This window comes from Diospyros lotus, unplaced genomic scaffold, assembly GCF_014633365.1.
Source record: "Diospyros lotus cultivar Yz01 unplaced genomic scaffold, ASM1463336v1 superscaf6, whole genome shotgun sequence".
NCBI classification, from domain to species: Eukaryota; Viridiplantae; Streptophyta; class Magnoliopsida; order Ericales; family Ebenaceae; genus Diospyros; species Diospyros lotus.
This window is the reverse complement of record NW_026267109.1, coordinates 105,588-130,289: the sequence shown is the minus strand read 5'-3', so window position 1 is coordinate 130,289 and position 24,702 is coordinate 105,588. Positions and strand designations below refer to the sequence as shown.

At 36.1% G+C, this 24,702-nt stretch overlaps 1 non-coding gene across 1 annotated transcript; it reads left to right on the top strand.

Annotated features, from left to right (window-relative positions):
• Nucleotides 1-15,903: 15,903 nt before the first annotated feature.
• Nucleotides 15,904-16,010, top strand: LOC127793447 (small nucleolar RNA R71). Its single transcript, XR_008021428.1, has one exon. It is a non-coding gene; the product is annotated as a small nucleolar RNA R71 (small nucleolar RNA).
• Nucleotides 16,011-24,702: the final 8,692 nt, after the last annotated feature.

Sequence of the window (24,702 nt, the reverse complement as noted above, 5' to 3'; positions counted from 1 at the left end):
GGGTATTACGCTAAAGATCACTGAGGACCTTTCAAGGTGCTTTGAGAAAATGAAAAGTTTCTCTCAATAGATTGAAGTGTTCAATTAACGTCAAAGAGTTTAACTTGTCTTGATTACTACATGGCTGTGAGTTTAGAAGGTCAAGTGCCAACCAAGTATAGTATCAAATTAGTGACTTTGAACTGGTACACTGTTATTGTACCATTAAGATTTAATTATCATAAAAGTTAATGATTAATTAAAATACCATTAAGTGTTAATGGAGTTTTAGCGAGATAACACAAACGAGAAAAGTTCTCTACATGTTATTAATTTTTAATAATATATAATATGTATAATAATTATACATATTATATATTATATATTTGTAACACCTTGATTTTTCTTTGGTATTATAATTATCAAAATATTCGTTCTAAGAAGCCCAATTTAACTATTGCCAGGTATTGGGAGTTAGCGCCAAAATTTGGCTGCGCTTAACCTTGTGCATTTATTTCAAACAAACACATACAAAATAAACAAAGAAGAAACAAGCATGCAGGCACAAGGCGTTTATACTCGCTAGTGTACGAGTGTGCGCTGTAGCACAATTTAATTTTCTGGGAAAGTCCAGGTCGATTCACTGGGAAATCAAAACAGAAATGAAATGCGGCGAAAGATTTTTATGCGCTGAATGAGTTTGTCAGACCAATTCAGCTAAATGATTTGTTTTTCAAGATTAAAAATAAGATGATGTTTGTGTATGGAAGCAATCTTGGGACAAAGCAATTTATGTGCCAGCCCACTGATTTACCAAAGAGATATCAAAATATTAACATCGACTGATTTAAATTGAGGTTATGCAGTTAACTGTATCCCAAGATGATAATAGTTCTAAGTTAAGCACTCTCCATACATGGCATGAGAGAGTCTGGATTAAGTAACTATCATAAATTGAAATACAGATTAACACACATTTGAGATCCGATAAGTAACCACAACTCAAGGTCATGGTAGTTCTAGGTTAAGCACTCTCCATACATGGCATGAGAGAGTCTAAATTAAGGAACCACCATAAATTGGATTGTAGATTAATCATTCCAGCTTGAGTATGAAACCATTTCCAGTTTAAGTAACCTCCATACATGGCATGGAGACTCTAAGTTAGGCTTATGTTTCAACTCAACCCAAAGATTCAATACACACACATTTCTCAATTCAAATAAGCATTCTGTTAATTCAATCGGAGTTCAGCTCTCTTGGGCAAACAGTGGCACTGGACACATTCCTTGCCTTGGCCCAAGCTTAAACTTAGCCACACATCTCCAACTAAAAATTAAAGAGACAGGAAGTAAAATGCTAGAATGTAATACAGAAACGTAAATAAACAGTTAAAGAACATTACATAATGTAAACAAGCATGAAAAGAAATTGCAGAATGTAAGTAACTGAAAATGAAGAACACTGTATTGATGAAACAAAGTAAATGAACAACACTATTGGAATGAAAGAAAAACAGAACGTAAACAATGCTCTCTTCCCCTTATTCTTGCAGAAATGGCGGATGGGGTCTCCCCTTGTGCTGAAGTCGACGATGAATATATATATGTACATATTCTGCAAATGGCCCTGGTCAAAGAAGAAATTACATCGCATGCCACCACGTTCATTTACGCGTGCTCTGACAGAAGATCACATGGTGAAGCTGCTGTGCGCCTGCTGATTTCACGAGCTGGGCTTCCTTTTTAATTTCATGGGCTGCTTGGAGCTGGGCCTTAATTTAACATTCAATTGTGGGCTTCAGTTTGATAATAGTGGGCTTCACGCTTCTGGACTTCAATTTCGCTTTCAATGTGCACATGCGTGGGCCCCAGTTTGGACTTCTTGATTTGATCTCCAAGTTAAATTGCAATTAGCCTTACTTCAAGTCCACTGGTTCACGCTACATACAAAGAATATATGTTATTGATATATTATATATTATATATATGTATGTCACGCATGAATATAGAATACATATATGTATTATATTTATATATGTTATATATTATGTTTATTTACTATCTTATTATTATTATATATATATTTTATTTATATATTTTTATATTAATTTTTATAACCTACATATAACCACAAATTGCATACATTTATTCAATTAAAACTAATTTTAAGATTAAACTAGGGGTATAAATATAATAAAATTTTGACATTTTTAAGCATCACTCACAGGTTGCTCGGGAAATCGATGATTTTATCAAAAAAGTCGGGTATGTAGATTTCTTGTTTAAATTACTTCCAATAACTTATGTAAAATTTCTAGGTAAAATGTGGGGATAGTAAATCTTGAATTAGTCTAAGTGTAGTTGAAGATGCAAAAGATGTAGGTTGAGAGTTTGGTGGAAAAGTCTAGGCTAAAGAGTAGAATGAGAGATGTGGAAAAGTCTAAGTCAGGAGTGGGAAGGAGAGATGTGGAAAAGTCAAGCTTGAGAAGTTTGAAAAGTCAAAATTGCCAAATGAGGATTGAGGAAATGGAGTTCTCAGATGGCATGAGAAGTCAATTGAAGGGAGCTTCTAGAAAGATGAACTTGATGAAGAAAAAGTCAAAACTTAAGGGCCAAGGGAGAGACCATCTAGAAGCAAGGAGTAGAGGTGATGGTATCAAATGTAGAATAAATATTAAGTGTTAAAAAAAGAGAGAAAGATTGTGTAGTTGGAAATTAACCAAAAGAAAAGGGGAATTAGTGGGAAAATATATAAGAGGAGAAATCTGAAAATTTGTGGAAAAAAAAGGCATTTGGCAAAGAGTCTCGTGGGTCTCTCTTCTCTCTTAAATCCAACTTTCTTCCTCAAATATCAAGCTTGAAACCTTCTTGAAGCCTTAAGCTCATCAAGCATTTGACAAAAGGTGTAAACAAGGTAAGTTTCTTCTATTTTCCTCCATTTCTAAACTTTGAGGTTTCTTTGGGGATTTGGTTTGGGGGTTTCGGGAAGAGAGGTGAGATGTATGTAGAATTACCAAAAATGAGGGTTTTAAGTGATGGTATAAGTTTTGGAAAGAAACTCAAGGTATTGAGGGGAAAAAGGGTTGCGAGTTGTGATTGTTAAACTTTTGGTTTAAACCCTTTTGGAAGCTTTACTTGTGAGCTATTTGGGGTTTGTTTCACCCCAAACTTCTTAAAGGAATGGTGATGTTTGTTTAAGGTATGCATGGTGAAGATTTTGGCCTCTCCCATGCCTTGTCTTTTGCTTTCATTTTTGGTCTCATAGCTTGAATAGTCAACTTAGCCCAATTTTAGTCGACTTACCATGAGTCAACTATCCAAAAATGTATCCTCTGTTCAGTCGACTAATCCAACCCTGATAACCAAATCCAAAAAACCAGTTCTTGGTCCAGTCGACTAAACCCAACCCTTAGTCAACTCACCTACATCCTTACTCAATTAATTTGGCAAGAATTTATAAAAATGTTCCGATTTGCTCCAAATTTAATCTATCATGATTCCAAGTTTCCACAAGCCTTTAAATAGGACAAAAGAAGACATTTAACCTTGCTTATCAAGTGGAAAGGCTTATGATCTCATAAATGTTAATTCTTAATGTGGCATGACTTGAGTTGTGTGGTATATGTGCATCATGGGCATGACACGGTGCAAGCATAATGGTATCTATAGTGGGAATATGTGAGCATTATTTCATGAATTTTTATTTATTACACGAGCATTTATGTATGTGAACATGAAAATGATGCATTGCATTGCATGGAAAGTTATTGCACGCATGGTTGTTAAACTCCCAATTTTACGGGTACAATTTTACGATTTTTTGCACCGAAAACCCTTACGATTTTATGATTTTGAAATTGAATTGCACTCGATTTTACGATTTTACATGTCGAAGACCCTCTTACGATTTTACGATTTTACGATTTTAACAACCTTGACTGCGCGCAAAGGGGATGATTTCGTTGGTTATATCCACTAAAACCAGTAGACTTATGTCTAATTGGGGTTTACACTCCTTTGGTGATGACCTGGGGGTGCGCCCATTGGTGACGACCATGGGTGAGATTAAGTGGGCCTGAGACTTGTTATTATTCAGTAGGTTGCAGATATTTAGAGACAAGACAATATGTATTATATTTATGTGGGTCGATTGGCCATATATGTTTATCGACATGTGCTTGCGTGATGTATGGTATATCTATAGTATGATGTATCATGGGTGGGTGAGTGGAAGTTTTGAAAATGGTTTACTCTGCCTATACCGAATATCACCCACTAGCCTTTCTTTTCGTGACATGTTTTCAGCTATGTTACTTTATCGCTTTATGGTTGCTGAGCCTTGTAGCTCATACTTGTATTCCTTACCATTCCAGGTAAGGGTAAAGAGATAGTTGAGGAGAATTCTAATAGGAAGGACGGTTAGAGGTGTGTGGCGAGGCTCACTCTCAGACCAAAAGATTGTGGGAGCAAATTTTGAGAAGCCAATGTATATTGTATATGTTTTTGCTTCCTTCATGGAGTAGGGGAATGATGTTTTGGCATGTAATGTAAATACCCTATGTATGTTTTGAAATCTTAAATGGAAGAGATTTGGATGACATGGCATGTATGAATGTAAATTTCTTGGGTTCATGAATGTTTGTTTACATGCCTCTCAAGTCTTTTATGGTTCCCCTAGCGCACCCTCTCTAGGTCTTCCTGCTGAGCCAGGTAGGCTCAGGGGAGGGGTGTTACAATATTATATAGAAATTAATGAATTCAAAAGGGGATTGCAATTGACTTTTATGAAAAGGCAATTGAAAGACAAAAATGACTCTCGACAAGAGCATTTAATGCGCTAGAAAAGGAAGAATGATGAACTATAGGAGCAATTGAAAAGCAAAGTAAAGATGTCTCAACCATGACTTCTCTTTTTTTTTTTTTGTTCTTCCGTTCGACTTGCTTGAATATATATATTATGTACATGTATTGTCCACTTGCAAGCTTATGGAATCTCCTTCTTCACTCTCGCCACATATATAAGTATACGATATATATATTATATATATAACAGAAGGAGATGGTGGACGGAGCAACCATTAGAAAATGGAGACATTGCAAGGAGTTGGGGTAAATTTAACATTCACTCACTGAATTTTAGAAATGTAATTACGTATTCATTCAATTTTGGATTGTTATTATTTACTCACTAAACTTTGTTCAACGTCAATTATCCATCACCCGTTACGTCATCTTTTGATCTTGCAAATGGAAAATGTTCATGTGGCAAACGAAATCCGAAGTAGCCCAATCAAATCCTTATTTTTGCCCAATTCAACTCCAAGTCAGATCCCTCAGCAACCTGTTTTTATCTGTTGTCCTGGTTGAATTTTTGCATCTACATTGCTTCCAAAATTGAGGCACTTGAGCATCCCTTTTTTTGGTGATTTTTTGGTTAAATTTATGCTTCCGATTTGCTTCTAGAATTGAACCATCTAAGCAGACCTTTTTATCTGTTTCTTGGTTTTGGTTTTCCACTTGGTTTGCTTCCAAATTTTAGGCATATGAGCAGCCCTTTCATCTGTTTCATTGGTTCATTTTTTGCTTTTGGTTTGCTTCCAAACTTTAGGTTCTGGTTTGCATCAACAAACTTTTTTTTTTTTTTTTTTTACATTTGGTTTGCGTCTGAGCATGTATTTTTTTTTGCTTATGGTTTGCTTTCAACAACCTTTTTAATTTGAATCATTGGTTCAGTTTATGGCTTCTAGTTTGAGAAGGAAGTGATCTCAAATGCATATAAGAAGCTTTTAATATGTTTTATTAGCACTAGTAACCTTGATGACACTCTTGTAACGTGGGTGGACTATAGGATCCACCCATTTGAAGAAATGGAAAGCATTTGGACGGCCATAAAATTGCACCCCTAGAACCTTCGACCAGAATTGTTCTTCGTCCAAGATGTCCTCGTAACTACAATATACACATTGTTTCCTCCTTTGTATAGGTATTGTAATACCCTATATTTCGTAGTGTTAAGTAAATTTATGGAACTAGAAATTAGTTTGAGAATTTAGTTAAGTAATTATTGAATCGATAGAAGGGAGTACCCCAGAGTGTAAATATCTAAGGAAAAAGGTATGTCATTAACGAGTGTCTTGAGACATGATTTATGAGACTGAAAGCGATTGGAACAAAGACAATTTCTCGGTACGACTAATTTTAGCCTGAAAAATTGAATGATCATTAAGGAATGTAATACTCGAGATTTTTATATTCAAATACTTGAGAAAATAGGATATTTCAAGGGATTGTGGAAGTCTGGAGATAAAAGTTCAATTTCTTAGCCAGGGGTAAAATCATAATTTTTGAGGTTCGGGTAAAAGTGTAATTTACCTAAAAATTAGGGGTATTAGCATAATTAATCCTTTCTCCAGGGACTAAAATGCAATTAAAAATGGTCAGGGACCAAGTTACAAAGGGTCTAAGTGCAGTTACCCAATAGTTCGGGCCAAAGTGTAATTCTTGAAACCTTTTTCCTAGGGGCATTTGATAGATGAAGGATATAGACTCATGATGACTTTAGTGATAAGGATGATGCCTCATGATGACTTTAGAGATAAGATAAAGGCTCATGATGTCTTCAGAGATAAGATAAAGGATCATGATGACGTTAGAGATAAGATGATGGTTCATAATGATTTTGGAGATCATATAAAGGCTCATGATGACTTTAAGGATAAGATTTGATTGGATATGATAAGATTTGGATAAGATTTTATTGGATATGATTTGATTTGGATAAAGATTTGATAAGATTTTATTTGAATAAGATTTGATTCGGATAAGAATGATTGTAGAAAATCTTAGAAAATTTTGGAAGATTTGAAATGATTAAGAAATATTGTATTATAATGTGACTTACTTGGTGGCCAAGTTTCCAAAGCCTATAAATAGATAGGCTGTTCATGGCTAAAGGTTTTCTCATTCAAAGTTGTGATAAATTTGTGCTAGACGAGAGTGTTTCGGGTTTAATGGATAGAGGGCTTTTAAGGCATACGTGAGGCATCACACACGTAGAGCACTTGGGCAGCGCATGAGGGTATGTAAGGAGGATGTTTGGTCAAAAGACTTAAGGAGTTACATGAAAATCGAGGTTGGGCACAAGATTTGAGGTGTTTTGAGTTTCGTTTAAGGTGAGAGTTCTTACCCCAAAACTTGTTTTATTGTGAGTAGTTCTATCCTAAAAACTTGGTTTGTTTCTACCTAAATGTGTTATGATTTCATGCAAAATGGTTTTATTGCATGCGAACGGTAACCGGTGACGGTTGGTTTCATGTGGGAGGTTCGTCCCAAAACGTTTTATACACGTGGATTGTGTTTTATGCAATAAATGATGTTCATAAAATGTTGTTTATATGATGCATTCAGTTGTGATACTGGCATTATCATGTGTTTGTGTTGTTCATATGGGATGTCAGCCTGGGATGTTGTCTGGATAGTGTAGCCGTAATTCCCCAAGGGTGTTGCCGGAATAACATATAGGGGTATCTTGTGCTGGTGTGCATGCCAGGATAGCCGCCTAGGGTTCCATGTCGGGTTGTATAGTCAGGGAAGTTACACCAAGACAACGGGTGCCCATATAGGGCATAAGTTGGGAATGGGTAATGGTTCTTGAATGCTTTTGAGTAGAAATGTAATCCCTGACGTGATTGTGGTGAGCCGGGTTCCAGCGTTGATGCGACCCTCCTAGGCCAGGAGTGATAACAATTATTCCTGAGGTGTTGGGGAGATGCGTTAACCTTGCCCCTTTTAAGCTAGGACTGTGTTGTTTCGATGTGTCAGCATGATGGTGTTGCTCTTAGAGATATTGCTCTTTCCCCGTTGCAGGGTTAAGCGCGGTGAGAGATTTTCTTGGGCTAGGGCTTGTCGGGCTGTGTTGGTTTGTTTCATGTCTTGCATACATTCATGAAAATGTGTTTTGAACTCTCATTTAGATGATTCATCATCTAACATAGATTGTGTCCCTGGAATATTCAAACGCCCAGGTGAAAGTAGCGGTGCGAAAGGAAAAGGGATTGCCAAGGAGTGACAGCGATTAGTGGATAGTTTATAGTATGTTGTTTTCAATTATGTTGTGTATTTTGATGACATCATGTAAAACGATGGTTTGACTTTAAAGTTATGAATAAGATGGTTTCGGTTGTATACCATTTGAGGTTTCGATCTAGCTTCCGCATTTGAGATGATTTACTTGTCTTAGTTTATTAATGATTCTGAGTTGATATACTGAGAAAGTGTAACGAGATTGTCGGGGAACAGTTTATGTGTGGAGTTTGTGTTGGAAAAAAATATATCCCCAAAATCTTATATTATCTAATGCCCTGGGAAAATGGGGTGTTACAGGTATTGCCATCTATGTTTTCCATCACTAATTCTTTGAATTTTAGTATTGCGTTTGGGTTTCGAGGGTTTGTGCATAGAAGATTTGGGGGAAATTTTAGGATTGGAGAAATTGATTTCTAATTTGTCCGAAATTAGGCTTGCCTTCTCTCTCTCTCTCTCTCTCTGTTTTTTTTTTTTCTTGTAAGTGAGAGATTCATAGAACAAAAACCAGTGCCAAAATGGCACAAACCAAGGCCAAGGCAAACCCCAGACTAACCAAAAACCAAGGGCATGAACACAACAATGATCACCCTCTGGGCCAAAAGATGAAAAAATAAAGTAAAAATAAGAAAAACATAGGAAGAAGCAAAATAAAAGATATTATGTACAGAAAATAAACAAAAGCTTGGGTGATCGAAAGCAACAATCCATCTTGGAAGAACAAGCTTGTTGTGTTAATCACGAGCAGGAAAACTGAAAACGAAACGAGCCTCAAAAGGAGAGGTTGCATCGAACACAAGGCATCGGAGGGACTAGCGCTGAACAAGAGACTCCAGGATCATAGAAGCCAGCCTCCAACAGCAAGCAAGCAACAACTCAATGGGGAGGGAAAACTGGTCCCTCGGAAGCCACCAAACATGACGAAGAGCATAACTTTGAATAGACGGTCTAAATCGGAGAGTCGTCAAATGGGCCCACACAGCGCACTGAATCTGATGAGCCAACTTAGAGGATGTGGGTCTTGAGACAAGATTTATGACGTTGAAAGAAATTAAAATGGGGATGGTCAATAAGGATGTGGGTTGTGTTTCTATGTCATTTCAGTAATATATATATATGTGCTTTGTATTTGACTAAGGGAGACAGCTACAACTTAAATAAAATTTGATTAAGATCAAATTAAGGTTTCTACTATGAGTAACTTAGTATGTGTGTTTGTTAGGAATTAGAACCGATCGGTTGCGATCGGGATATAAAATATGTTGGACTGTTGGAGTATTTTATTGAGCATGTTGGTACTTATTTTAATTTGTTACGAAATTGAATTTATATTTTAAAGGCCTAATCGAGCACGAGAATCGAATAAATTTTCATTACCTATGTATTTTAAACCTGAGTTCTCGACAGTCAAAGACGGCGAAGCCTGGACCCCACCTAGGGTGCCCACATTATTTTAATACTTTTTGTTGGCAAGGCATAACCGTCCTTCGAGATAGGCTGGGACTGTAATTGTGGGTTACGGTGACACCCGGTAGTGGGAGTCGGGGCGTCATAAGGTGGTATCAGAGCCTGGTCATTGTTAAAGTTTGGTAATTGTCAGAGCTTGGTTGAGTTTGGTTGTGGATGCCATAATTTGGTTGAGGATGAGGTCGCAAAGGGAGACATAGGTGCCAGAAATTATGGCTATTGCATAATGTGTTGAGTGGGGTTGGGGATTCGGAGGTTTTGAGAGGGGGCAGTGAAATTGTGATTGTGTACATGGGTCGAGGTCAGTTGTGACCATGAGTGGTATGTCCCTGGGATAGGCATGTGTTATGATATGGGCTTGCTTAGGAAAATGTGTTTCCTAGAATAACAAGCAATGGGATATGTGTTTCCTAGATTTGGCCTTTGAGGCGGAAATTGATTTTGGTTACTGACTTGACCTTCACTTCGATATGCATATTGTTGTACACCCAACAATTATGAGAAATTGATTTTGATTTGATTTCCTCGAATCTTGCCCTTGTTGATATAGATGTTGGTGTAGTAGTAAGCATATTATGGTACACCTAGGAACATGAGTTGGCCTTTGGGATGAGAATGAGCCAACGTGAGAATGAGAATGCTATGAGTTATACTTATTGTGTAAGCCAAGTGTTTTGGATAAATAAAGTAAATGCTATGCAGGGGGTTTTCTCGAGCGACAAGTCTTATTTTGTGAGAAAGTGTATGAATAAGTTGTGAAAGCAATTGATGAGAGTTATGATGAAAGACATGAGTCTTCAATTCCACTATGGCAATTTTGTCTGGGTTGTGGAATAGTAGGCGGGGTTGATGACCCAGCGGGGACTGGAATTTTTCTTGTAAGGTTTCCATCTAAGGCAATTGTTTGATGATCAGGTTGCCTAGTAGGGAGTGAGTTAGACTTGTTATCTAGTGTCGGGGATAACGAAGACCCTATTTGTCCTAATGATAAGGTCACTTCCTAGATGAAGGGTATTATGAGAAGTACTACCTAGTTAAGAGAGCATTTGTGCTGGACTAGGAAAGTTAAATGGTACTAGGTTGAGGTACCATGAGTGATGTATATACTTATTTGCTCTAATTGGTGGTGTGATTATAGGTATTGTTGTTTTATGGTTATGTGAATGTCGAGGTGTGCATAGTGAATTGAAATGAAGAGAGAATACTATACTGAGGCAAATTAGTCTTCATTGATGGATAATGTTTGAAAGAGAAATAAGTAATGTGTCAGGATTTCAGGTCACCATAAGAGAAATTGAGTTCTTGATGGCCCTAAATTCGTTGGGGATCCCAAAGTTGATGTAAATTTTGGGTATAGACTTGTTTCATTATCAAGCGCAGTTAGATTGTGTGAGATGGATAGTTAACCCAACTAGCCCTAGTAGGCGAATGGTGACATTTAAAGGTGCACAGTCAGTTCAATCGCTAAAGGTTATATTAGCATGGGAATTTGGTGACCTAGGTGAAGAGTTGGCCAACTCTAGTGTTAGGGACAATGAAGATTGATAGGGCTCAATTATAAATATATTCTTATCTAATTTTTATCTTAATCTTGTGTTATTTTTCCTACATAAAATATGTGTTTATATGGATTTTATATTATTTTAATCTTGTTTTGTAGGAATCCAGCAAAGGAAATAAATTCGAAGATTTGAGCATAAAAAGAAAGAAAAAAGAAAATATTATAAAGTAATTAGTAAAGTTAATATTATATTAAATTAATATTATAATATAATAAAGAAATATTTATTTATTTATTAATAATTAAATATATATTGTAGTACTTTATCAATATATATTATATATTATATTATAATTAATTAATTTTTTATTAAAAATGAAATATATATTATATTATATATATTAAATTATATTATTTATATATATATATCTATTATATACTATACTAATGGCGTGAATAATAGATACCTATTATATAATATATATCTATTATATTATTTAAATGAGGCATGGCAGTGGCGTGTGAAGGGCCTTAGGGCTCCATGTGCGCTTATATATATATATGCATGATAACAAATAAAGTGAATGGGGGGGGGGGGGGGGGGGGGGGGGGGGAGAAGGCTTCTGGAGGCGCTAGTGAAGAAGGCTTATGGGCGGCGCAATTGGAGACAGACAAGGAATTGAAAATCTGGAAGGAGGCACACAATGAGGAAGATTGGACGTAGCAGGCGCGGCGCAGGGACCTTCATCTTCTTCATTCTTCATTTTTCATTTAATTTTATTTTTATTTCATTATGAACTAATTTTATTTAATTAGGGTTTGAGACAAAACTTGTTATGAATTATTAATTTTATTGATTGGGTTTTCTATCGTGATTTCAATTATTTATTACTTGTTCTTAATGCGATTGAGTGATTTGACCATCATTTAATTGATTTTGTTTTATGATTTGAGACTAAGAAGTGATTTTCATAACAGGTTGAAGTAATAAATTTCATAAGATATATAGTTGATAAGAGATTTGATACTTGAATCTTATGAGGGATAATGAATTTGAACTTAACAATGAATTTCGGTTTGTTATAACTATTAGGAAATAGGTTGATTGTTAACAAATTGAGATTTAATTAGGTTAGTAAATCTTAGGAAAGAAACTAACCAATTTAGATATTCATCCCATTGAATTGATAGAAACCCAATTGATTGAAAATTAAGATAGATTAATAAGTGGATTCGAAATACCCTAGTTGCCTCCATTTTATCTAAGTTAAGTTATTTTTTAATTTGTGTTTAATTTTAGTTTTCATTATTTTAATTTATTCAAATTCATCTCTTTTTATAGTCTAAATAATATTAAAGTTAATCTAATTTTGGTACTTAATCCAATCCTCATGGGATCGACACTCTACTCATTTATTATATTACTTGCACGATTCGTACGCTTGTGAATTAACCTAACAAGTTTTTGGCGTCGTTGCCGGGGATTGGTATTAATATCAATACTAATTAACTTGAATATTAGTTTAGACATTAATTGTTTTTAGTTATTTGTTTTCATTTTTGTGTTCTCTTTTATTGCATTTTTGAGTGTTCAAAAACTTGTAAGGCTAATTCGCAAGCGTACGAATCGCACAAGTAATATAATGAATAAATAGAGTGTCAATCCCACGAGGATTGGATTAAATACCAAAATTGGATTAAATTTAATATTATTTAGAGTATAAAAAGAGATGAATTTGAATAAATTAAACTAATGAGAATTGAAATTAAACACAAATTTTAAAAATAACTTAACTTGGATAAAATGGAGGCAACTAGGGTGTTTCGAATCCACTTATTAATCCATCTTAATTTTCAATCAATTGGGTTTCTATCAACTCAATGGGGTGAATGTCTAAATTAGTTAGCTTCTTTCCCAAGAGTTACTAACCTAATTAAATCTTAATTTGTTAACAAACAACTCATTTCCCAATAGTTATAACAAAGCAAAATTCATTGTTAAGTTCCAATTCATTATCCCTCATAAGATTCAAGTATCAAATCCCTTATCAATTATCTATCTTATGAAATTTACTACTTCAACCTGTATGAAAATCACCTCTCGGTCTCAAATCATAATACAAAGTCAATTAAATGATGGTTAAATCACTCAATCATGTTAAGAACAAGTAATAAATAATTGAAATCACGACAAAAAACCCAATCAATAAAAAATCAAGAATTCATAACAACCTTCATCTCAAACCCTAATTAAATAAAATTAGTTCATAATAAAATTAAAATAAAACTGAATGAAAAATGACAAAGAAGAAGGTCCTTGCGCTGCTGCCATTTCTGGTGCAGACTTGATTGTGCATGAGGCTTGGCTTCTAGTGCGCCACTCCTGCTGCGTCCAATCTTCCCTCTGCCGAATCAATTCTCCTCAAGTCTCCTGCTGTGCCGCAGCATCCATACTTCCAATTTCCCCCGCGCAGCAACCTCCCATTCCCTTAATACCCCCACATTTAACCTTTTGCTTGTCCTCAAGCAAAGAAAAGAAATTCCATACTCAAAAGAACAAAACATGTATTTGGAATCATTTATCACATTCAAAGCCTTTTGTTATGTCCACATCTAAATCCTCAATCTAGAATGCAACAATAACGAATAAAGAGAAATTAAGCATACTCACATTTCCTAGCTCAGGAATTCTTACAAAATTCTAAACTCAATCATGCTTTGTCATGTACCCAGCACAATCGAATAATGTGACACTCATTCTTGTAACTGTCCCTTCTCACTACTACAAACAAAGGTAGCAAATTAGGGTTTTTTTTATTATTTATATATTTTTTTAACGAGTGCATTTTATGCTCCATCTCGCTTTCTCATTTTTTTTTTAATTGTCGAACGAGAAACATTTTATGCATCTCGCTCAACATTATTCTCCCTACTTACTTAAACCCTGTTTAGGCCTAGCTCAAAGGAAAAAATCACAAAAAAAAAACATTGCATTTATCTTTCATGCCTAGTCACACAACTTACATGACTTCGCAAAGAACATGTATTTCAACGATCATAAAAACCCAAGTATGCTTAATCTTGCTCTATAAAAGATTGCCCATTCCAAATCAAAAACTCAATGTTAAAACACAATAAAGAACCTAAATACAAATCATGATTCCAAATAACATATTCTATTTTTTTTTTTTTTTTGGCTTGGGGATGGTCAAATGTGCACTTGATATAAGTTCCACCAAAATTTTCACACTAAAACACACACATGCAACAAAAATAACACATAACAATCAATAATTTTTTTACCCCCCCAAAACTTATTTAACACATTGTCCTCAATGTGAAGCAGAAGAACATGAAAGAAATACTCCCCTGAAATGCGAAAAAGAATGCTCGCAAAAATTCTTCTTGAAATGCTTGAAGATTACTGGGCTTATTCTTTTGAAGAAGAGAGGCCGGACTTCTGGATTCAACAAGTCCTAAAAAGAAGAAAGATAAAAAAATTGAAATAAGAAATCAATCCAAGAATATTCTAAAAATTAAGAAAAAAAAAATAATAATATTTCGAATGGGTTGTCTCCCATCAAGCGCTTATTTATAGTTATTAGCTTGACTATATCTCATTCTTCAAGGAGGTTGAAATTCCTCCAATTTCTCTTCTTTGCCCTTATTTCCTTCAAAACTTTTTCATAATTGAGAATTAGAGAAATAACAAAAAGCAAAGGGATGTTAATATGAAAGTTTTTAAACCTCTTTAAAAATTTAATAGATTTTTGAACCAAATTAGCCACAAGAAATATTTTTGAAAAAGGAATAGGGTTTCAGAAGATTTTAAATTAAGAGTAGAAGAACTCCCCTTTTTCTCTATTGATGACCCATGGTCTTTTCCTTTGGTTTCAAGATCTTGGCTTTCTTCCTCTTTTGTATGCTCTTCATTTTTTTCTTGTACTGTTTTCCACTTCGGTATCCACTTTGTAGTTTCAGTCGAATGCTGACCTTCAAATTTTAACTGTTCTGATTCAGTCACATTTCGATCGCGATCGCTGATGGCCCAATCGACTGTTTCTGGAAAATTTTGTCCAGCTTCTTCTGGTTCAAATTTTTCTTCTTCATCTTGCCTCACTTGCTTTCCACTTCTCAGCTTTATTACTTTGCACTGCTCTTTTGGATTATTTTTTGTTGTGCTTGGCAGTGTTCCTTGAGCTCTATTGTTCACCATATTAGCTATTTGTCCAATTTGCATTTCTAGATTTCTGATAGCAGCTTGTTGATTTTGAAACATAGTGTCTTTCGTAGCCATATAATCAGAAGTCGTCTTAGCCATGGTAGCCACTAAATCTTCCAATGAAGGCTTCTTTTCCTGCTGTTGGAATCCTATTGGAGGCTTCAACACATTATGATTGTTGGACCATGAAAAGTTGGGGTGATTCCTCCATCCTGGATTATAAGTGCTTTGCATTGGGATTGAATTGTCTTCCTCCTTGATTATCCACATAGTTGACTTGCTCAGATGGTTGAGGTATAAAAGATATCCTGGCTTGACACTCATGGGTTACATGAGGACCCGCGCGAATCTCACATACCTGCACATAAGATTGAATATAGTTAATATTCAACTGATCAATTTTCTTAAAAAGATTATCTACCTTTGCATTTAATGCTGTCATCACATCAATCTCATGTACTCCAGCTGTTCTTCTTGGCATAGATCTTCCAGATGAGCATTGATGGTTGTTGTTGTCTATCTCTTCTAGAAGGTTATACGCTTCATCAGTCTCTTTTCCCATTAAAGCTCCTCCTGCAACTGCATCAATAGTAATCCTGGTGTTATAATTTAAACCATTATAAAATGTTTGAACCATTAACCACTTTGGAAGCCCATGATGAGGACATCTTCTTAACAACTCTTTAAATCGCTCCCATGCTTCATATAAATTCTCCATGTCTGCTTGCATGAAATTGGTTATATCATTCCTCATCTTTGCAGTTTTTGCAGGGGGAAAGAATTTATTGAGAAATTTCTATGCTAAATCATCCCATGTTGTAATGGACCCTGCAGGCAAAGAGTTTAACCAATACTTAGCTTTATCTCTTAATGAAAAAGGAAATAGCCTAAGTCTAACTGCATCATTAGAGACACCATTTTGCTTAAAAGTATCACAAATCTCTAAAAAATGAGCTATGTGAGCATTGGGGTCATCGCTCGATAACCCGCTAAATTGAACAGAGGTTTGAATCATTTGAATAATAGTTGGAATAATCTCAAAATTATTTGCCCCTATGCTTGGTTTGGTGATGCTGGAGGGTGTTCCTTGAATAGAGGGCATAACATAATCCCTTAAAGCTCTAGCTTGCCCATTCCTTTACTCCATAATTTCGTCTCCCATGTTTAGTTGAGATTCCAATGTGACATACAAAGAAGAAATAAAATATCACAACGGTTAAAACTTGATTTTTTTTTATTTCTTTATTTTTTTATATTATTATTATTATTTTTGAACACTCAAAAATGCAATAAAAGAGAACACAAAAATGAAAAAAAATAACTAAAAATAATTAATGTCTAAACTAATATTCAAGTTAATTAGTATTGATATTAATACCAATCCCCGGCAACGGCACCAAAAACTTGTTAGGCTAATTCGCAAGCGTACGAATCGTGCAAGTAATATAATAAATGAGTAGAGTGTCGATCCCACGAGGATTGAATTAAGTACCAAAATTAGATTAACTTTAATATTATTTAGACTATAAAAAGAGATGAATTTGAATAAATTAAAATAATGAAAACTAAAATTAAACACAAATTAAAAAATAACTTAACTTAGATAAAATGGGGGCAACTAGGGTATTTCAAATCCACTTATTAATCCATCTTAATTTTCAATCAATTGGGTTTCTATCAATTCAATAGGATGAATATCTAAATTGGTTAGTTTCTTTCCCAAGATTTACTAACCTAATTAAATCTCAATTTGTTAACAATCAACCTATTTTTCAATAGTTATAACAAACCGAAATTCATTGTTAAGTTCAAATTCATTATCCCTCATAAGATTTAAGTATCAAATCCCTTATCAACTATCTATCTTATGAAATTTATTACTTCAACTTGTTATGAAAATCACTTCTCAGTCTCAAATCATAATACAAAATCAATTAAATGATGGTCAAATCACTCAATCGCATTAAGAACAAGTAATAAATAATTAAAATCATGATAGAAAACCCAATCAATAAAATTAATAATTCATAACAAGTTTCATCTCAAACCCTAGTTAAATAAAATTAGTTCATAATGAAATTAATGAAATAAAAATAAAATTAAATGAAGAATGAAGAAGAGGAAGGTCCCTGTGTCGCGCCTGCTGCGTCCAATCTTCCTCATTGTGCGCCTCCTTCCAGATTTTCAATTCCTTGTCTGTCTCCAATTGCGCCACCCAGAAGCCTTCTCCCCCCCCCCCCCCCCATTCACTTTATTTGTTATCATGCATATATATAAGTGCACATGGAGCCCTAAGGCCCTTCACACGCCACTGCCATGCCTCATTTAAATAATATAATAGATATATGTTATATAATAGGTATCTATTATTCACGCCATTAGTATAGTATATAATAGATATATATAAATAATATAATTTAATAAAGATCTCAGATACCTAGAGAATGAGGCCACGTCTCGGGTTAAGGGGGACGAAAAGAGCATCATAGGTGTGCATTTTAATTAGTGTGGTTATGTTGTAGAATGGAGTATGTGCTACTATGAAAAAAAAGAAGCACGTATGTGTAATATATGTGTGACCATGAAATGAAATGAGAGTTTTAGAGTTGAAATAATGTATACGTGCCTGGTGGATGCCTATCGAGTGGCAAAATTTGAGATTAAATGGGAACCCCCTTTAAATAATCGGGGGGGATAAGTGTGGGCGAGATGTCCCTAGAATCGACCTGTGAAATAGCATAGGTTTACTTGAAATTTTGATTGATAAGTGAGGCAAAAAAAAAAAAAGAGGGAGGACGATGCTTGAGTTTAAAATTTATTAAATTTGGGAATCTGAAATGGGAAGGCAGTGATAAAAAGGCATAGCAAGCCATTGACTAATGGCAAGGAGCTGTTAACTGATCGCGAACAGTCGCCCGTTTCCTTTAATTTGTTGACTATTTTCTACTAGGCTTGATTTCCTAAGCTCCCCGTTATTTTGAAGTAATAAGGATTTATTTTAAGCCTGAATACTTATTGTGTAATGATTTATTGCCTCAGTGACAACTATGGTAAAATTTTGGAAAAATGGGGGACTTGAGTTAATGGGACCCGAAGAATAAATTATGAGGTTCACAGTTGCTAGTTGAGGTAATCTCTAGGGGTCGTGTCGATCATGCGGGTTCAGAAGTGTTTAAGGGAAGTAGTCTACGGATGTGCACAATAGATAATGGTTGGTGACAAAATTACAAAGATGAGTAATAAATATTGAGGCAAATAATAGTAAAGAAATACCTTTGGTGTATGGCCAAAAAATTTATTATGATATGTTGTGAAGGGAGAGAACTGATGAGGTTACTATTGATTTATTAATTAAGGGTAAAGGAAAATCATAGGGTATGATATAGCACTAATGAGTTTTGATGATGACTTTTAATTCAAGGAATGTGCTAGTGGTAATGCCATAGATTAGATAAGGTTACAGTTGGGAGACTAAGTTTGTTATTGATCTATTATTGAGGCTATTGGTTGCTTACCTATGTGTGGTTTAACTGCAATTAATAAGAGTGTAAGCAACTATAGTAGTGCACCTATGTTGAACTTGAATTGGAATGTCTTAGCAATGAATTGTGGTGATTTGGAAAACATGTGAGACCTATAATTAACGTGGTTAGACAAATGTACAAACTGGATTATGTGTTGGCTTGACAGCCAAGGAAGTCATGTATTTAAATTCTCATTATGGAAAAGAAGTGTGGAAGAGACAAAATTTTGAAAGAAATTGAACTACAGGAGTTTAAGGTACAATTGTAAGACTTGCTAGACAAGTGTTTTTCACTAAATGTGTCGCTTTGGGATACTCCTGTGTTATTTATGCTGAGGAAAGACGAAAGTTTGAAAATGTGTATAGACTATTATGCCTTGAATAAGGCGACTATGAAGCATAAATACCCTTTACCTCGAATTGATGATTTGTGTGACCAGCTACAAGAGATTGGGATATTTTCTAAGGTTGATGTGCAGTCAGGGTATTATCAATTGAAGATAAGGTAAATGAATGAGACAATCCTAAAATGGCGTATAGGTTGTGGTATGGTGAATGTGAGTGTTTGATGATGCCTTTGGGTTTGACCAATGCGCTAAAAACATTTATGGATCTTATGAATGGGGTATTTAAACAATATGCGGACAAATTTATTATTGTTGTTTTAATGATAATGATATACTCGCTGAGTGAAAATCTCACCGGGAGCATTTGAGGATTCATTCGTCCTCGTTGAGAGATCACAAGTTGTACGTTAAATTTAGTAAGTGTGATTCTGGTTGAGAAATAGTTTTCTTGGGTCATGTGATGTTGGGCCAAGGAATTTCGGTGAATCTTGCCAAGGTCGAAGCGATGGAAGAATGGTCGTGACCTATTACCGTATCTAAGGTAAGGAGTTTTCTTGGGTTGGCAGGGCTTAATCGTGGGGATGGTACTCAAAGAAGTATTAGAAGTGACAGAAGATGGGTTGATTGCAACTCTTGGAGACGAGGTAGGGGCTTTAGTATAACAATAGCACTATAGGTGTGTGGCTTGTAATAATGGATATGAGCCTAAGGACCAAGGCAGAGGACTAATGATGGGCTTGTGCCTAATGACTAGAGTAGCTTGTAGGCTAGCTAGTGGCAAGGGTATGAGGCCCATGAGTCGGAGCTACATAGTGAACTACGGAGACAGTCAGATGCCAAAGTTTAGGCAACATTGTGGGTGTTATGTTTGGACTAGAATCCAAGTCCCAAGGGATTAGAGCATTATGATAGGATCCTTAATTGTTTATGAAATGGTTGAAAGTTTTTAAGATTGGCAGACTAATGTTGGAGATTCGTGAAGAGATTTTTCAGAGTAGTTGTATCCGCGATAAGACTCATGGGGAGAGTCAAGTAAGAATGGTCTGCCATATGCAAGTAGAGCTTTCAAGAGCTCAAAGATTTGGGTTGCGTGCAATTGCAACATGGATGAGTGTTCATGTATGGATCATGCCAAGGCATAGAATGAACTACCCAATGTAAGACTTGGAGTTGGAAGTTGAGGTGTGTGCTCTCAGGCTATAGAGGCACTACCAGTATGGTGGGACATTTGATATGCCCACGAACAACAAGGAGCCCGTGGTATGTGCTCTTGCAGAAGGAGCTGAACATGAGAAAGCGACGGTGGGTGGAGTTCCTTGAGGACTACAACTGCACTGTCTTGTATCACTCGGGGTGTGGCAATGAGATGCTTGACGCTTTGAGTAAGAGTGTGCCTATTATGACTGGGTGGATGGCCATTTGAGTGGCGGATATTGGAGGCTTTTAGCCTATTGACGGTGAGTGTAATGCCAAGGGGATCGTCCGTCCTTATTGGTAGCCTAACAGTTTAGCTGGATTTCGTGAACGAAATACGGGAAGTATATGTGGGTGGCAAGTGTACATGTCCACGAGTAGATAAGCATAGCCAACCCAAGAATTTTGATTTTTGAGATGCGAAATGACATTCTCAAGTTTTGGGGTAGGATATACGTGCCTAACCTTTGAGAATTGAGGCAATAAATTCTAAATAAGGCCCACAGGACTTGATATACAATGCACTCAGGAGTTCATTTGATCACTCATTTGCAGACCCTGATTGGGAAATTTGCAAAGTTAGCTCTCAAGGTAGAGCCATGCAGTGACACTGCAATGGTGGTGTAGTGCACCCTGGAACCCTATATTCGTGGTTGGGAATGAAGGAAAAGTATGGGTATTGGGGACCTGTGCATTAGTGTTAATCTATTTATGATTTATAAATGGAAAAGTGAAGTTGAATTTGTGAGAAAATATGACAATCATTGAGGAGATTGTGACCTTCGGAGAATCCAGAATGGGAATAAGTACATGTGGCTATAGATTTTATCATGGGATTACCCTAAACTTCAAACAAAATCAATGTTATTTGGGTGATTGTGGATTGATATATTGATGACATCAGTGCATATCTTATCTTCTGGAAGAGCCATAGACGCTAAACAATTTGCTCCATTTTATATTTAAGAGGTTAAATGATTATGTGAGATTTCGATGAATGTTGTGTTGGATAAAGGAAATTGATTTGTGTCCATCTTTTGGAAGACTATGCGAGAGGAACTTCCTTATTTATTCGAGGATTATAGTTAATTCTAGAGGGCATGCCCAAGGCATGTGTGTGGGATTTTGAGAGTTTATATAAGTGATTGTTAGAAGTCTATATATGATATTTGTTCAAAAAACATGTCGATTCTGGGAATGTATATTGCTCAAAAATTTTGAGGACAAAATTTTGTAAGGAGGGGAGACTGTAACATCCTTGACTTTGGAAATAATTAATTTATGGGTTTTAATGTGATTTATTAAGTTATGTGCAGTTTTGAGGAAATTAATGGAAAACAATAAGATATTGACAAGCATCTTGAGACGAGATTTATGACGCTGAAAGAAATTAAAATGGGGACAATTTTTAGCACAAATGTGATGCAGCCTGAAAAATCGAATGATCGTATGAGACTTCTGGAAAGTCAATGGAACCCTGAGAGGGCTCTGATTTTATGTAAGGATCAACCCTGAAGTAGTTTAGGGATGAAACAAAAGTCCTATGAGAACACTAGGGCAAAAACGTACTTATCGAGTAAGCGTTGAATTATTAATTTTGCATTTTAAGTATTTTGAAGAGAATTAATTAATGTTTGTGGGCATAATTGTAATTAAAAAAAATACCCAAGCGAGATGATGAGGAAATTTGGGAATTAAATGAATAATTTTCTAGGGTATCATGTTACATAATATATTATATAGTTATAATATAATATCTAATTATATATGTATATGAGTGACCAAAGTCTGTGGGTGCAAATCAATGGGCTATGTGAAGCGATGCCCAAGTAAAATGTATGTATAAATATGGGGGAATGGGGCAATTAAGGAGGAAAGGGAAAAAAACAAAGAGGGAGTGGAAGGAGAAATGAAAGAGAGAAAGATAGAGAGATGAGTGGTTGGGCGGACAAAAGCCAAGGCAACTGGTTGTAATAGACGTGATGACGGCCTTGGAAGCAACTGCGAGGAACAACGGTGCAATAGCTGCTGGGAACGGCCGAAGGTGGCTTGGAATGGCCGAATTTGACCATGGCAGTAGCAGCTTCAAGCTATTGTGCAGCGACGGCCATGGCAGTGATGGCAACACGGTAATGGGAGGCTGCAGCGGCGTGCAGCGGTGGTCCAACGAGTCTGGTAGTGGCTGGCGAGGCCTGTGGAGCAGCGGCTGGCATGCAGTGGTTGTGCGCGCAATGCACTGTGCATGCGTGAAGTAGGGAGGAAGAAGGAAGAAAGGAAGGAAAAGAAAAAAAAAATAGGGAAAAATGGAGTAAACTAGGGAAAAGCTTTCGAAAATTTTTAGAAAATTCTGTGAATTAATTTGGGGCTAGAAGAGCATGTCAAAGTCAGAAAATTATCTGGGCATGCATTTTGATGTAAGTGTTTAATATGCTTTGTATGTAAATTATTTTTATCATAGCTTGCATAAGATATTGAGAAAGTGCCTAGGCATGGGATAGTGGATTTTTTACTGTGAGAGTCCTAGGACATGGTCATAAAAGGAACCACTAGGGGCCACCTAGAGCCTACAATAAGTGTGGTGGATGGGTTTGCGTGCATGCTGCACTTCATTTTTATCTATGATGTTATGTTCATTAATTTACTGCATCGCATATTGCCTTTACTGAGTCTCCAGACTCATCCTTTTACCCCTTACTAACCCAACAGATGGCTCAGGGTCTAAGAAAGGGAAAGCTGTGTTGGTGGAAGAGTTGTCGGGTAATAGTGATTGCAAACAGTGAGGATGTGGGTCATGTTTCTATGTCATTTTTTGTAATATAAATATATATATATATGTGCTTTGTATTTGACTACTGGAGATAGCTACGACTTAAATAAAATTTGATTAAAATCAAATTAAGGTTCCTGCTATGAGTAACTCAGTATGTGTGTTTGTTGGGAATTTAAATCGGTCGATTGCGGTCGGGATATAAAATATGTTTAAATATGTTCGACTGTTGGTGTATTTTATTGAGCATGTTGGTACTTATTTTGATTTGTTACCGAAAATGGATTTATATTTTAAAGGCTTAATCGAGCACGAGAATCGAGTAAATTTTTGTTGTCTATGCATTTTAAACCCGAGTTCTCGATAGTCGAAGGCAGCGAAGCCTAGACCCCACCTAGGGTGCCCACATTATTTTAGTACTTTATGATGGCAAGGCATAGCAATCCTTCGAGATAAGTCGGGGTTGTAATCGTGGGTTACAGTGACACCCAGTAGTCAGGGCGTCACTCCAGCCAAGTTTGCTCACATTTCTAGTGAAACTGAAAATCTAAAGACCTCGTCCAATGGCTAACAATGCCATGTAAGATCTGCATCACAAGGGAAGAATTTGTTTAACTACCCTTTGATTTTAATAGAATAACGAGGAGTAGTGACACACTCGCGGATCCAACTACAAAATTGCAGAGGGAAATTCACAATATGAAGGACAGTCAAGAGAAAGTCCCACTACACAGTGTCATAAGCTTTTGCTAGGTCCACTTTCATCGCACATCGAGGATGCCCCTTGTGAAGATGATATTGGAACACAAGCTCCTGGGCAAGCAAGACGTTATCCCCAATTGAGCGTCCAGGCACGAATGTTGCTTGAGCCTTATTCACAAGACCAAAAAGTACGTGTTTGATTCTATTAGCCAAAATCTTGGTGATGACTTTATACAAGATGTTACAATAAGAAATAGGCCTAAACTGGGACAACGACTTGAGATGAAGGACCTTAGGAACCAGACTAATGATAATCGCATTCATCTGTCCTAAAAGATGACTTGAAAAGAAGAAGCTCCTGATAGCCTCCACCATATCAGGCCCCATAATCCCCCAAGCCCTCTTGAAGAATTTAACTGTAAATCCGTTTGGCCCAAGGGCTTTATCATCCCCCATGTTGAACAAGGCACCCTGAATTTCCTCTGCTGAGACCTCAGTAATAAGGCCCCCTTATTAATCCCTTGAAAAACGTTTATCGATAAAAAGGGCAATCTCTTCAGGGGACATAGAGGTTAAACGGGCACCGTGACCAAAGAGGTTCTGGAAGTACGAAACCATATAGCTCGCCACTTCCTCTTTAAAATCCACAACAAATCCATCTTCTTTCTGGAGGATATAGATATGGTGATTATTCTGCTGAGCTAACATACACTGGAAGAAAAAGCGGGAACACCGGTCTCCCTCTGCAAACCACCTTATTCGAGCTCTAAGGCGAAAATAATTAGATTCATGCGCTAGAGCAGCCAAATAATCCCTATTAAGATCAACCTCCCGTTGGCGAAGATTAGAATCATGAGGGTTATCTTGCATCTCTTGCTAATTCTATGCAGACTATCTCGGAGAGACAAAACAAGAT